The sequence below is a fragment of the Serinus canaria genome, chromosome 28, assembly GCF_022539315.1.
Source record: "Serinus canaria isolate serCan28SL12 chromosome 28, serCan2020, whole genome shotgun sequence".
Taxonomy (NCBI): Eukaryota; Metazoa; Chordata; class Aves; order Passeriformes; family Fringillidae; genus Serinus; species Serinus canaria.
The window spans coordinates 570781-584156 of NC_066341.1; the positions used below are offsets into that span (position 1 = coordinate 570781).

A 13376-nucleotide genomic window follows, 5' to 3' on the forward strand; every position below is an offset into this window, starting at 1 on the left:
ACAAGGCTGCAGGTACCTGCCAGGGAGGATTTGATCAGCCTGCAGAGGATGAACAGGCTGGGGAGGCTTCTGGGGGAACACTAAATCAAAGTTTCATTTACATCAGACACCAGCCTGGCCATTGCAGCATTAATGGCTGCACTGCTGCCCTCGACATTTCGTGGGGGTTTAATCTGTCAGTGGGGAAGTAAAAGACAGGGGGAGAGAGAGCTGTTGTGGTTTATGAAACCTGGATCTTTTCTTTCAGGCACCATCAAATGTCAGCTATTTGTACAGGTTTAAAACTCTTCTGGCTGCAGGTTTATGGCTGCACCTGGGCCCCTGGAATGTCCAAGGCCAGGTTGGACATGGGGGCCTGGAGCAATCTGGGAGAGGGGAAGGTGTCCCTGCCATGGCAGGGGTGGCACTGGGAGAGCTTTAAGGTCCTTCCAACCCAAAGCATTCTGTGATTCCTAAATCACATCTGCCACAGTACCAGTGATGTGGACAATACTGAGCCTGGGGAGTTAAAAAAATAAAAAAGGAAAAAGAGAAAAGTGCTTGACAGCACAACCAACCCAAATTATTAAAGATATTTCAGTGCTTTTACCACTGGCCTCTGCAGGATTCAAGAGTTTCATTTTCACACCTAAATACCTTTGAGAATGGAGGCTGTGAGTGGTGTTGAAAATTTGTTCTTTTTATATTCTAAGGCCCAGTTGGAAGCAAAGGGCTCAGCTCTCCAAACAAGCCCTGCCAGGCACTGAAGTCCCAGCAGTGTCTGGGTGCCCTGACCCTGCCCTGGTGTGTTTGGGGTGGCTTCCTTGGGTCCTGTGCTGCCTTCAGCTGGGGCAGAGTGAATTTCCTTCCCAGTGGCTGCTCTGGGGCTGTGTTTGGGTTTGTGCTGAGCACAGGGCTGATAACTCAGAGATGTTTTTGTTCTTGCTGAGCTCACTCGGAGCCAAGGCCTTTCCTGTCCTTGTCCAGCCACGCTGGGGAGGGGCTGGGGGTGCCTGGGAGTGACCCCAGCTGACCCCAGGGATGTTCCAGACCACAGGACATCGTGCTCAGGATACAAATGGGGCCAGAGAAGGAACTGGGGGACATTTGGACTGAGGAGCAGAATAAGCCACAACAGGAGCTCCAGCACCCCAAAACACTTGCACACCTGGGCCGTGGCAGCCTGGGCTGTATGGCAGGCTATGATTTGTTGTCACCTTTACAAACACAACAACAAAATCACTAGTCTTCCACACAGAGCCAGGCCAGGAGAGCAGCCATTCCTCCTCAGGGACGTCTTCTCCCAGCATCCTTCCTCAGTTCTTCTCATCCTGAAATCCTTGTTCCTGTCACTCCTTCAGGGATGGATGCTGCCCTTTGCAGCGTTCCTCCTGAGACCACATCAAACCTCCCTGTAATCATCTCTCCCATTTGTGCTGTTCCCGTGAGTTTCTGCTCCATTTCCTCGCTCCAGAGACTCCACAGGGACATCAGGGCTCAGCAGGGGCTCCTCTGCCTTACCCTGGGATAAACTTCCCCAGGAGTGCTCTGTCACCTGTCTGTCTCCCAGCTGTGTTTCAGTCTGACTACAGTAAGCAAATGCAATATGTGCTGGGGATAAAGATAATGATGGTGTGGAGTTTCCTGGTTTCCCACTGAGCAGCTGATTTCAGCAAGGAACACAAACCCCTTTTGCTGTTCCCTTTCTCTGGATTTGTTGATGAGCAGTCTCTGGTTCAGGTCCAGCTTTTCTTTCACTGCCCAGATTTTCCCTGTTAATCCCTGACGTGGATGAGGTGGGGAAGGACAGTGCTGGCTCACACCCATGGAAAGGATCTGACTTCATTCCTTGTCCAGCAGAGCTTTGCTCACCTCAGCCACTGAAATCAGGCAGGAAACAGCCTCTTCCCATCTTCACTCAGCTTTTATGGATACTTTTGTAAGCAGGTGGGGAAAAGGGAAAGGAATAAAACCATTCCTCAGCTGCTCCTTCCATGGGAGGATGCAGAGTGTGCAGCAACAGGAGAGGGTTTGGGTTTGCTGCTGCTGGCAGGGGCTGTGCCCTCTGGGAGCTCATGGGGAGCAGGCCCATCCCTCCCTCTCCTTTTTATAACATATGTGCTTTCTATGGACACTTTATTCAAACTCCAGATGGGTGTTTCAGTCTGGGGATTTGTGCTGCTCCGAGATAACAGCCCTTTGTGCTGGCCTAGGTAGCAGGAGTGTTTGTGATAGCTGGGGCTGATACCAGGAGATGTCCAGGTGGTCTTATTTAACAGGGAGCATTAGTGATACTGCCATTGTCCAGGAAATCAGATAAAAACGGGTCCAGGTGTTACCCAACACCCTGTTTGTGTAAGGACAGAGCCAGCTGCTGAACAGAGGGGGATGTGTTCCTGTACAGAACTGCTGTCACCCCAAACCTCCCGGGTAAAATTTAACCAGGAGCTGAACTTGGATGATCCCTGTGAGTCCCTTACAACTCAGGATATTCTGTGATTCTAATCTGAGTATCAAGTGGAACAGTAGTGAGTATGCAGTGGAAACATCTGGGGAGTGAGACAATATTTAGAAATAGAAATTCAGGACAATTCAGTCTTCGGCCCAAGATAACTGGAAGAGAGAATGAATTGTAAAGAAGAATGAATTTGAGAGAGAAGACAGCTTGGGAAGTGCTAAGCTGGACTGGAATTCCAGGTGACCAGGACCAAGTTTTCAGTCCTTGTTCTGGGACACAGCTGCACAAAGGGATTTAGCACAAATCATTGCCAGACAGTCAGGTAAAAATCAAGAACAGAGACATGTGAGCAAGGGCTCCTCTCTTGGTTTCACACCCAGCCATTGCCTGTTCAGAGTGAGGTAGGTGTTCAGTAGGAAACATCAATTGCAGGCTCAGAGGCACGTGAGGTTTTGTCTAGACTGTCTCTGTGGGGCTGTGTTTCTCTGTGTGGTGTTTGTCAGGAGGGGATCTGCCACTTCTGCTTTGTCCCAGAGATTTCAGGGACGTGGCTCCTTGTCCTGTGGCAGCCAGACCTCGCCCCTCTCCCCAGCACTGGGAGGCTCCTCGGGAATTATTTCTAAGGATGGGAGCTAAACTTAGCTCCAGAAGACGGGAAAAAGCCTGTCTGGAAAGAGTGGGGACTCTTGGCCTCCAGCTATCTGCGACCAGGCTCATCACAGAGAGATCCCCAGCTGCACTTCCAGGCTGTAAATTAAACAAACAGAATTTCCTCCACACCAGACCACAGGGAGGGCAGAGAGAACAATGTGGCCTTATTGCTGTTATTTCCTTTGGTTTCAATCTCTGTCCTCTGCCCTCCACCTCCTCCCCAGCCCCGTGTCTCCCACTTTACCCGATTTGTCATTTATTACCGTGCTTTAAAGAGAGGCAGGGGGAAAAATGCTCAGTGCAAATTATATTTTGAGCTGTTGTGCTTTGCCTCTTTGGCGGATAATAAATCTCTCTGGCAATGCTCCTCTGTATAGGATTTGTCATTAAATGCAATTAAACAAACCCTGCAGGTGTCCATGATCAGGCCTGCAGCAGCCCATTCACAACTGCAATGTTATTATCAGCCTGACAACAAAACACCAGATATTTCCTGAGCTCCTCTGATCGATGAGCTTGCCTGATTTGGAACTGGAGGGAGGAGAGAAGGGGGACCAGAGCAGTTCAAACGCTCTTTAGACTTATTGATGGAAAAGTCAAAAAGCTGCTCAGCAATCAGAGGGAAGGTGGAGAGAGAAAAGGGTGAGGGACAGAAGGGCTAAAAGGGAAAAATGAGAGAGGAGTGTTTGGGAGTCAAAAGGCAGAAAGAAGGGAAGTTATCACAGGTGCCCTTCCACCCATGGGTTGGTTCATGCACAAGACCAGAGTGTAAGAGGCAAGGAGGGTATTTCAGGGAGCATTCTATGGCAGTTGGGCTGTCAGTGTTGTCATGCAGCCCCCTGCCCAGCTGGCACAACAATTCCTCTCACCCTGCGACAGGACTTGACTGGGAGGTTGTCCTGCTGTCCAGGGATGTCCGTCTGTCTCCACGAACTGCTGCCCAATGGTTGGATCAGACACCCAACTAATTTCAAACCCCATCTGGAGCAGTCAGTGGAACTGGACGGGGCTTGGAGCAACCTGGGACAGTGGAAGGTGTCCCTGGCCGTGGCAGCAGTGGCACTGGGTGAGCTTTATGGTCCTTCCAGCCCAAACCATTTGGGATTCTGTGATTCTCTGAGTGCAAATTCTTCCCTACCCTCATTTGCACCCCGAAGCATGTCCTGGCACAGCTTTGGGAAGCTGCAGAGGTGCTGCTGACGGGACTTGTCCAAAGCAGATGCAACAACATTCACACCAGAACCGCTGTGTGCTCTGACAGTCAGGAACAGGAGAAAATCTCCTGTGGTTGCTGTGAGCCATCCCAGGCAGCCTGTGGAGTGTGAAGGTCAGGGATTCACAGGGGACTGGCTGCCATCAAGTCCAGTGAGAGAGAAGAATTTGCCAACACCGGTGGAATTCTTCTGCCTGACTCGTTTGCTCAGCTCAGCCTCGGGGTGTTCTCAGGATGAACCTCTGGCCCCTCCTGTCCTCACCCCAGGAATCCTGGTTCAGCCCAGCTGATTCTGGGGCACACACGGAATTGCAGTGACAAGGGACAAAGCCCACAATTCTGTTCTAGTGCCACCTAAAACAATGGATTTTGGGGTTGGATAAGGGGAGTCAAGGGTATCAGTACTGCCTGTGCAGAGTGGAAGGGGTGGTTATTTATTCCTACAATAAAAAGCTTTTGCAGGGGTCTTTGACTTAAGTTTTAGAGCCTCATCTGTAGGGCAGATAGCCTGGGACTCTGCTTGCTGCCATCCGAGGTCACACTGGGATTGTGACAGAAGGAGCCAGGAGTTCTGAGACCAAGCCATGGGTCTCAGAATGAAATTTTCCCAGGAGCCTGCACCTAGATCACCCTCTTGCACCTCGAGGGACAAGAGCTGGCACGTCCCAGGGCCAGCCCGAGGAGCCGGGTGGGGGCTGCTGGGTGTCCCTGGGATGGGGCTGAGCGTGTCAGTGATCGGGGCTGCTGTGAGCCCTCAAGGACCCGGCGGGACTGCGGATTTCCACCAGGGGAGCAGCGGGGCCGGGGCTGGCCCGGTGGGGAACCCCCCGGAGCTTCCATCAGTGGCTGCCAGAGCCAATCTAGGGCAGGATGGAAATGCACAACTGATTGGATCGACTTCAACAAACACCTTTCCCCCCTTCTTTCCACTTCTCTTCCTCCCCAGCTCCAGCAGCTCCTCTCTCGGCGCTGCTCATCTCCCTTTGTGCACCTCTTACCCGCACTCTCCTCTCTAAACAGGTGCAGTTGCCACTCAATAGACTTTAATTACCACTTCAAGGGCTCTCACCGGGGTCTGCGGGAGGGTGGAGATGAATTTTCCCGAGGATTATGCGTGTGGCTGAGTTCTCTTCAGTCAGATGGTGATACTGCTGCCAGCCAGGATCCTTCGAGAGATCGGTTCTTCGGTTCTCTGTTCATGTTAACAAAAAGGAAAACTGCTGCTGAAGGGAAAAAACAACCCAGCCATTACCTGGATTAATTAGCAGGACAGCAAATGGGTCTGGAGAAAAGCATTACAGAAAATTTACAGCCCAGGAGTCTCAGCTGGGCTTCCAAACTGTTATTCCTTGCAAATCAGAAGTGGAGAGCTCAGCATCTTGGAAGATTTCTGTGGGAGACTGGGCTCTAAAAATACAAGTTGTTTTTAACCACTTTACCTTTTTTTTGCTCCGTGCTCTTCCCATCACGGCTCACTGGAGAGATGTGCTGTTAATGCATCCTGCTGGGACCCTGGGGATTCCTCCCAGGGAATGGTGGGTTCATTCTGGCTTCAGCAGTCTGCCTGTGATGGAGGAATTATTCCCAGTGTTTAACTAGTAACATAACATTATTTTTATTATTAAGATCCTCTTCAAAAGGCACTCCAGGAGAATGCAGAGCAGCTTATGCCTGTCAGGACTGCCTGGAATTGTTTGCCCAGGGTGTGAGTGCACACTTGTGGGGATGCACACAGGAATTTGGATATGTGCTCCTCTGAGCTGATACATGCAGAGGGGAGCTGGGAATATAACAGCATCTTTTGGGACAAGGGAGATTTCCAAACATTTAAAAAATCGTTTCCTTCACTCAACATTAACATTTCTAAATTTTTTTCATAAAATGAAATGTAGGAAGGAGATTTTTTTATAGCAAATTAAGCAACAATTTGTTCTGCTGCAATTAGGTTTGTTTTCCTAAACAAGAAATTCAGCAAAACTGGGGAAATCTTGCAGCCAAATGGGCTTTTGCAGATGTGTTTTCCATGAAACATTTTGCCTAGCTCCAAAAGAGCTGGGTATGTGCAACATCTGAGCTTCTGCTTGGCTTCTGTCCTGTCCTGGTGCCAGCAGCAGAGTCCCTGTGGGCTCTGTGCTCCCAGTAATCCTGAGCTCATCCCCACACTCAAGGGCTCTGTGCAAAACTCTGGAGAAGGAGCAGAGTGACCATGACAATGTCAGCCCTGGAGCATCACCCCAGTCCCTGGGATTGTGCTGTTCCTCTTTCCTCAGGCTCAGGATGGAGCTGTGCCCTGATAAGGGAAGTGGTGGAAGACCCAGCCTGAGATGAGAAAAGGAAGTCACAGTTCCCACTCACATTTCTCAGGTTCTCTCCTGCTCATGTAACTCATTCTTTCAGCTTCTATGATTTAAAATCCTTCTGGCTTCATCCCCCCCTTCCTCCCACCCTTCCTCTCCTTGTGCATTTCCATTTCCAGGCCCATCTACCACATGTTTTCCTGCCATTTCTGCAGGACTGGGATGAACATTGATCACAGCCATCTCAAGCCCATCTCTCCTTTTTCCCAAAGAGCTGATGAAAATGTCACCCATGAGATAATAATCATGTTGCTTACGTCCCTTAATTGCTCTCAAAGTACACGTCGAGGCTTCAGAGCCTCTTTGAAAGGCAGGTTCTGGCCTTTGGCACATTATTGACAGGCTGTTGATAAGCCCCTTTGTTGAGAAGCAATTTTGTCCTTTTTCCTGTACAATTTTTTGGTTTTTTTAAAGACAGCCCTTTCAGAAAGAGTAGATTTTTAAAATAGAGCTGAGCTTTGAATGAGCAGGCATCAGAGTTATTCCCGAGGAGCACACGAGGGAGAGGAGAGCTACCAGCACGCTTCGTGCAGGACTCTGTACAGGAAATCAAACTGAGATGACAAATGCCTTCATCCTTGTTGCTTGTCAGGCCTTCCCCTCTCAGACCTGATAATCAGATGTTTATTTGGAGTGTATTACTAAAGCATTGGGCGTCTTGTGTGTTCTAGTGGATTGTTCCTTGGTAAACAGGAGAAAATGGACATTTCAGCTGTGCAGTGACTCATTTGTATCTATTAATGATAATTTTTAGGGGGTTTAATACCTGCTGATAAAAGTGGACTGAGATTTCCTCATCACAACTGCCCCTCCTGGTCTCAGAAGCTTTGCAGGTCCGGGGCAGGACCAGGCACACAGACAGAGCCTCCACCAGCAGAGCAGAGCCTGTGGCTCATGCCTGAGCAATTCCCACCTCAGCTGCTGATTCCCAGAGGACACTCAGGTTTTTAAATCACCTTTTTAACAAAGATTTATTTTAATGTGTCCCTGAGGTGAGCCAGGGTCCCTCTGGGGCAGATGCTGTGGGTCCCTCTCAAGGTAACCCCACCACAGCCAAGCTCCACACTCCAAGACAGCTTCCAACACAACCCTGAGCAAAATCCCCAGGCTCTTTGCAACTCAACCCCAGCCCTGAGAGAAATTAAATTCTTTCCTTTCTGAAACAATGTCCCTTGGAATGATTTTGCCCTTAATGAGCCCCGACTGGGCTGCTGTGTTCTGGAGCCACTGGTGTGCATGTTAACGAGGAGCTCTCTCCGCGTGCAGGTGTGGAGATGGCTGCCCTGTAATGGGAGTCTGTTCAGCATCCTAAGTCCCACATTAGGCTGTGCCTGTAGGAACCCTGGGATGTTCCACGGAGACTGCCTGCAGGTAATCATCTCTCCCAGCCTCCTGGCTGTCCCTAAGCAAGGGCTCAGCTTGCAGCTATTCCAGGAACCGCTGCGGACATGATAAAGTTTAGCCCCTAATGTATTCACCAGCAGCAAGGTGGGGAAAGTGCCTGTTGGTTTGGGATGAAAAGGGAAAGGCAAAGGGCTGTGGTATCCAGAGAAACCTCCATCTCACTGGGATTTGGGCCTTGAACCCTGCGAGGGACTGGGAGCCCTGGAATTTCATTGTTTTCTCTGAGTGGGTTCAAACCATGGGCGATACTCAAAAAACATCATCTACCTCAAATTTATCTTTGAGTCCTGCTTGATTCAAATGATGCATCCCAGTATTTCCCATCCCCAAAACCAATATCACACATACAGGTACACACACAGACACATTTAGATTTGTGTGTTACATGGAATTAGTCCGTTCTTTAAAAATTCTGGAAAAGGAGTTCTTCCAAACCCATCCCTTCACTGACCAGACCAGCAGAGAGATAGAACACTGCTCTTCTGGAAAAATATACTAGCTCATTTATTTTTGAAAGTTGTCAACTCATTAGCTGGCAATGCCTGTTCCACCCACCTGTGCAGCCCCTTGTGAGGTCACGTTAAACCTGCCCAGAGCTCCAAGCCCACCGTCAGCACTGGGTGAGAACTGCTGAGATAAAATGTTGTCTGAATTAGGTGGGGAGGATTAGAAAGGTGATAAAAGCTAAGCCAGAAGAAAATCAGACGATAAATAAGTCTGGCAAGATAGATGGATAATCTTCCTCCCAGGCCAAACCTGACAGGATAATCACCTTTTTCTGTTCTCTGGTTCCATTTGCTCTCAGATCACCAGAGCTTTACAGATTTCACTGAATTTGGTTTTCTGGTACCCTGGAAATGGGGATCACTAGGCCTGTCTTTATGGACAAGGGATCTGAGGTGCCTCATTTAGGAATGGCTTTAGGTTTCTGACTAGGATTGCAAAAATCAGTCAAAGCATTGCCTTTTCCTTAGTTTGTTTCTCAGCTCTCGCTGTGCCTCGGGCAGGGCTGGGGAGGAGCTGGTCAAACCAGAGCTGCAGCCACCTTTTCCCAGCTGAGCCAGAGTGGGAGTCAGTCCTGGCCTGTCCCTGTCCCAGGGGTGTCCCTGTCCCTGTCACCAGAGCCAGGCACTGTGCAAGGGCACAGCTCTGCTGCTGCTCCCTGATCCTGGTGGGATCTGGATCAGCCCTGCACTGTCCTCCTGTCCCCTCTGTCCCCTCTGCTTTCAGGCTACAGATCAGATCTGAGCAGATCTAAACAACCCATTGGAGCAACTGCAAACTCTCTAAACATTCCCAGCTCTTTCCCACTTGGGAAAGGATTTGTCTGAACTGGCCTTTGCTCTCCTTGCTCCTGAGAAATTCCCCCTGCTCCTGATCCATGCAAGGTCTGAGCCTGCAAAGCACTGCCCTTTGCTGGAGCCTTTGCCCCCCAGATGGGAACTCCTTGTCTGAGGAGAGGAACTCAGGATAAGTTTTCAATCTCTCTGTGGCATTGATTTCTCCATGAACATTCGACTGGCAACACAGAGCAATGGAATATTTGATCAGCCAGAATTACAGACCACAACATTAATAATTTTGAGAGCTGAACTGAAAAGATTTGCGCTTGTTCTCGCTGGGAATGGTGCAATTTTCTCCTTTCTAAGAGAAACTTTGCTCTAATGGCAGGGTGCATTGTCATCCCACAGGAGCGGGTATTGACTATTGCCTCTGAGTTTGGGGGGCTTGAATCCATGCAATTTTCACCTGGGCTGGAATCTTGTAGGTGGACTGTTCATCATGGCTCTGGATTTTCAAAAGAAGTTAGCAATTTTGGACACCTTATATTTGTGTTTGAGACACTCTGAAAGGGACAGATTACAAGAGGCAGGTGCTTAGAAATCCCTGAAAATCAGGATTAATTGGAATATGTCATGCTGAGCACCTGAAAACAGTAAAATGCTTTGGAAAATCACAGGGGAGGGAGTTGTGTTTCTGAACATGACTTGGGAAGAATGTACAGCCTTAAGTAGCACAGGATAAAGAGATCTTTGCATAACATTATGGAAACATCCTTTAATCCTCAGTGCAGCCAAGTGCTTGACTTTAGTTTGATTCCTGAGGGAGTTCAGTGCTGAAGCTTGTGCATTTGTATTCTCCTGAAGTGGAGCCTGACATTGTGTAAGTTACTGTAGGTTTGTGAAAAATTCTGAGTCTCCAAATTAAAATAAATCAAAAGGCAAAGTTCTCTTCTCAAGGACACACAGGGTTTGCTGGCTTGCTGCAGGTCTGTGTGTTCACCTGCAGAGCCACAGACTGGGTGTGCCATGGAAGATCTTCTCTGTGCCCTTCCTAAACCCCTGAGCCAGAGTCCCAGAGTCAGAATCTTTAAGTGCTGAACACACATGGAACACAATTTCCATGTCCCAAGGAGCTTTAAGGTCCCTTCCAACCCAAACCATTGTGTGATTCTGTGATTTGGGTAAGCAGGAAAGCCAAATCCTTTGCTCAGACTTCCCTGAGATCTCACTCTGGCCGTGTGCCTGAAGCCTGCAGGACTGGGGTGGGTGTAGGTGGGGCAGGTGCTGTGTCCCCAGTGCAGCGTTTGAGAGAGGCTGGAGGTGAACCCCTGCAGGTGGCTGGGGCAGAACAAATCCCTGCCAAAGGCACAACAACCTCATCCTGTTTATCCAGGCTCAAAAGCTGTCGCAGGTCTTGTGTCTGACATCCACTCTCTTTTTCCTGCTGAGATTCCCAAGCACCTCCCAGTCTCCCGGCTACTACCAGATGCCACGATTGCAGTGGAGTGGCAGCGACACACAGACAAATATTTGTGCAAGGCACACAGAGCCAGGAGCCTGGAACATTGTCTGTGTGGTGGGAGGGGAGAGGGCAAGAAGGATCCTGCCTTTAACAGGCTTTATTTCTATTGAATTTTAAACAACAGAAATCTGGGTGGCTGTATGGTGTTTATTTCTAGCTAAACTTCAAATATTTGCTTCCAGCAGGTGACATGGGACCCTCCTGCCAGATTCATTTCTAGTTTACTCATTTTGAAGAATACTTAAAGGGTCAGGAATTAAATTGAATTAAGTTCAGACCTTACCCTGAGTCCTCTGTTCTTCAGAGACCTCTGGGTTGGATCCATCTATGAGATCGACAGAAAATTGCCAGTAAAAAAAAAGTGACAAAATATGCCCTGGACAAATGGAAATGAAACTTTGATTAAGCAAGACTCACAATACAAAATTTAGTTAGCTTCGAGGATATGATATCATCTGTCCTACTATTTTTTATATTAAATATGAAATCTGATTAGGTAATTTCCCAGAATGTGGAGATAAACCCATAAAAGCAGGAATAGGTATTTGGTATAATATCATTTTCTGGCTTCTTCTGCATGGCTTTTTGGGGCAGGAGGTGAAGAATATGGGAATTTTCCCTTATTTTACAGCTGCACTTCAAGAAGAAAAGCCTGATATTGGTGTTGGCAGAGAGAAGGCACTGCCCAGACAAGCTCAGCAGTTGTTGCATTCAGGACAGATCGGAGTCACCGTGTGCACACAGAACTGATGGGAGATATTAGAAGATTTACAGGGAGATAACAAAGATATCTCTCCACTCCAGTTCCACAGGGAAACATTACCACCCTTACTTTGTTCAAAATATGTCTAAAGGCTGTGTGGATAGTCAAGGCCTGAAAGGAAATAACTTTCTTTTCAAGTGTTGTTCTTCTTTTTCCCCCAAAAATATTTAATTCTGAAATAAAAAATAGGAGCTTTCTTAAAATGGAGAACAGCTTGTTTCCTTTTCCTCTGAGAGGCCAACACCACTCAGGAAAAATACAAGTGTAAGGACAGATGTGGCCAGGCTGAGCCTGGATTAAATCACCTTGAGGCTCTGTTCAGCAAAGTGTTTAAACACACATTTAGTAGAGCTGGGGGAGAATTCCCAATGAACAGGGATTCATTCAGGGAGTATCCCAGCTTCCAAAAATTGAGATAAAACAAAGGCAGCAAATCACTTCAGCTGTCAATAGCTCTGTGAAATGCTTAATTTCCAAAGTGCTCAAACACTTGAACATTTTATCTTTTTTATTTTCTAGATTAGATCCTTGGTTTAATAATCTAAAGAGAAAATGTTTTATTTCAGCATGAGCCAGAGATAAATACTTTGATGTTTTAATTTTGTCAAAATTAAAAACAAAGAACAACCACTTTATTTAATTTGATCACACTCAATTTTTAATTTCTTTTCTCTGGAGGTGAGCATTTTGGGAAAAAAATCCACTCAGATTTAGCCATCAAGCACTTCAAGATAACACAGTCTGTCAATGGACCCAAAGTGTGCCACTACTGCGAGGCAGATTTTGAGTAGTCAGATACAATCAGCCATGGAGGAAAAATAATTTCAAATAACTGTTCATGAAGCATCATCTCCCAACAGTGTCTTGGTGAAATGTCCTGTTTCTCCTACAAACTAGGGGATTTTAAGAACAACTTTACACGTGAACTACCAGTCAGACACATTTTCAAAGTGAGAGCGTTGGGTTTTCCTGCATAAAGCTTTGATGTTGAGTAGATGTGAAGTGCAGTTACATTTGGATTCACGCAGTCATACCGTGCTTCCCAAATGTTTTCATTCCCCGCCCTACCCGAGGCTGTGAGTGTCTCTTACCTGAGGCTGGCAGGGATGTTTGGAAAACGCCTCCATCCCACCGTCCCTTCCCACCTGATCCGGCCCTTGGCTCTCGGCCAGAGCCCGAGTCCCTGCCGAGTGCCGCGCTCGGGGCAGTGGCACGGCTCCAGGGCTGGATGGAGCCGGGCATCCCTGTCCGGCACCGGCTACCTGCGGGCAGGTGACCGGGCTGTGCCGCTCCCTTTGCCGCTCTCCTGCCTCCCCTCTCCCGCAGAGAGCCCTCCGGGCTGGACTCACCCCGGCCCCGGCGAACATCCAGCGCCGCCTCGGTGGCTCCGGGTGGGCGGTGATGTCCCGGGAGAGTCCTGCCCGCTCCTGCCGGTGCGCGGTGCCGCTTCCCGGTGCCGGACTCGCGTCCCAGTCCAGCCCCGCCTGGGAGGCGCCGCCGGGCGCTGTCCGTGGTGCTGATCCGCGGCCCCGCCACCGGGATCCCGCCGGGATCTCCCCGGATCGCCCCGGCCCACCCGCCCGGCTGCCCCAGGGCCGGGGGAGAGCGGCCCCTTCCCCCTAGCGCTCCCCGCACCCGCCGGGTTCCTGCGCCGGCGGAGCCGCCCGGCAGAGACGGGACCGGCTCCACAGGTGGCCGAGGAACCCCTCGCAGCGTCCCCGAGCCGCCTCCGCACCCGCGGGGCTC

General features: G+C 49.2%; 1 non-coding gene across 2 annotated transcripts; it reads right to left on the minus strand.

Annotated features, from left to right (window-relative positions):
• Positions 1-3375: 3375 nt before the first annotated feature.
• LOC103822067 (uncharacterized) lies at positions 3376-13070 on the minus strand. 2 transcript variants are annotated; one of them, XR_003945159.2, is made up of 5 exons: positions 11151-11501; positions 8618-8689; positions 5741-5865; positions 5371-5493; positions 3376-4655 (listed from the first exon to the last, which is right to left on the minus strand). It is a non-coding gene; the product is annotated as an uncharacterized LOC103822067 (transcript). The 2 variants fall into 2 exon arrangements; XR_007780268.1 differs by lacking the exon at positions 3376-4655 and adding an exon at positions 12980-13070 and having other exon boundaries at positions 4669-5493; positions 11151-11192.
• Between the last annotated feature and the right edge of the window lie 306 nt (positions 13071-13376).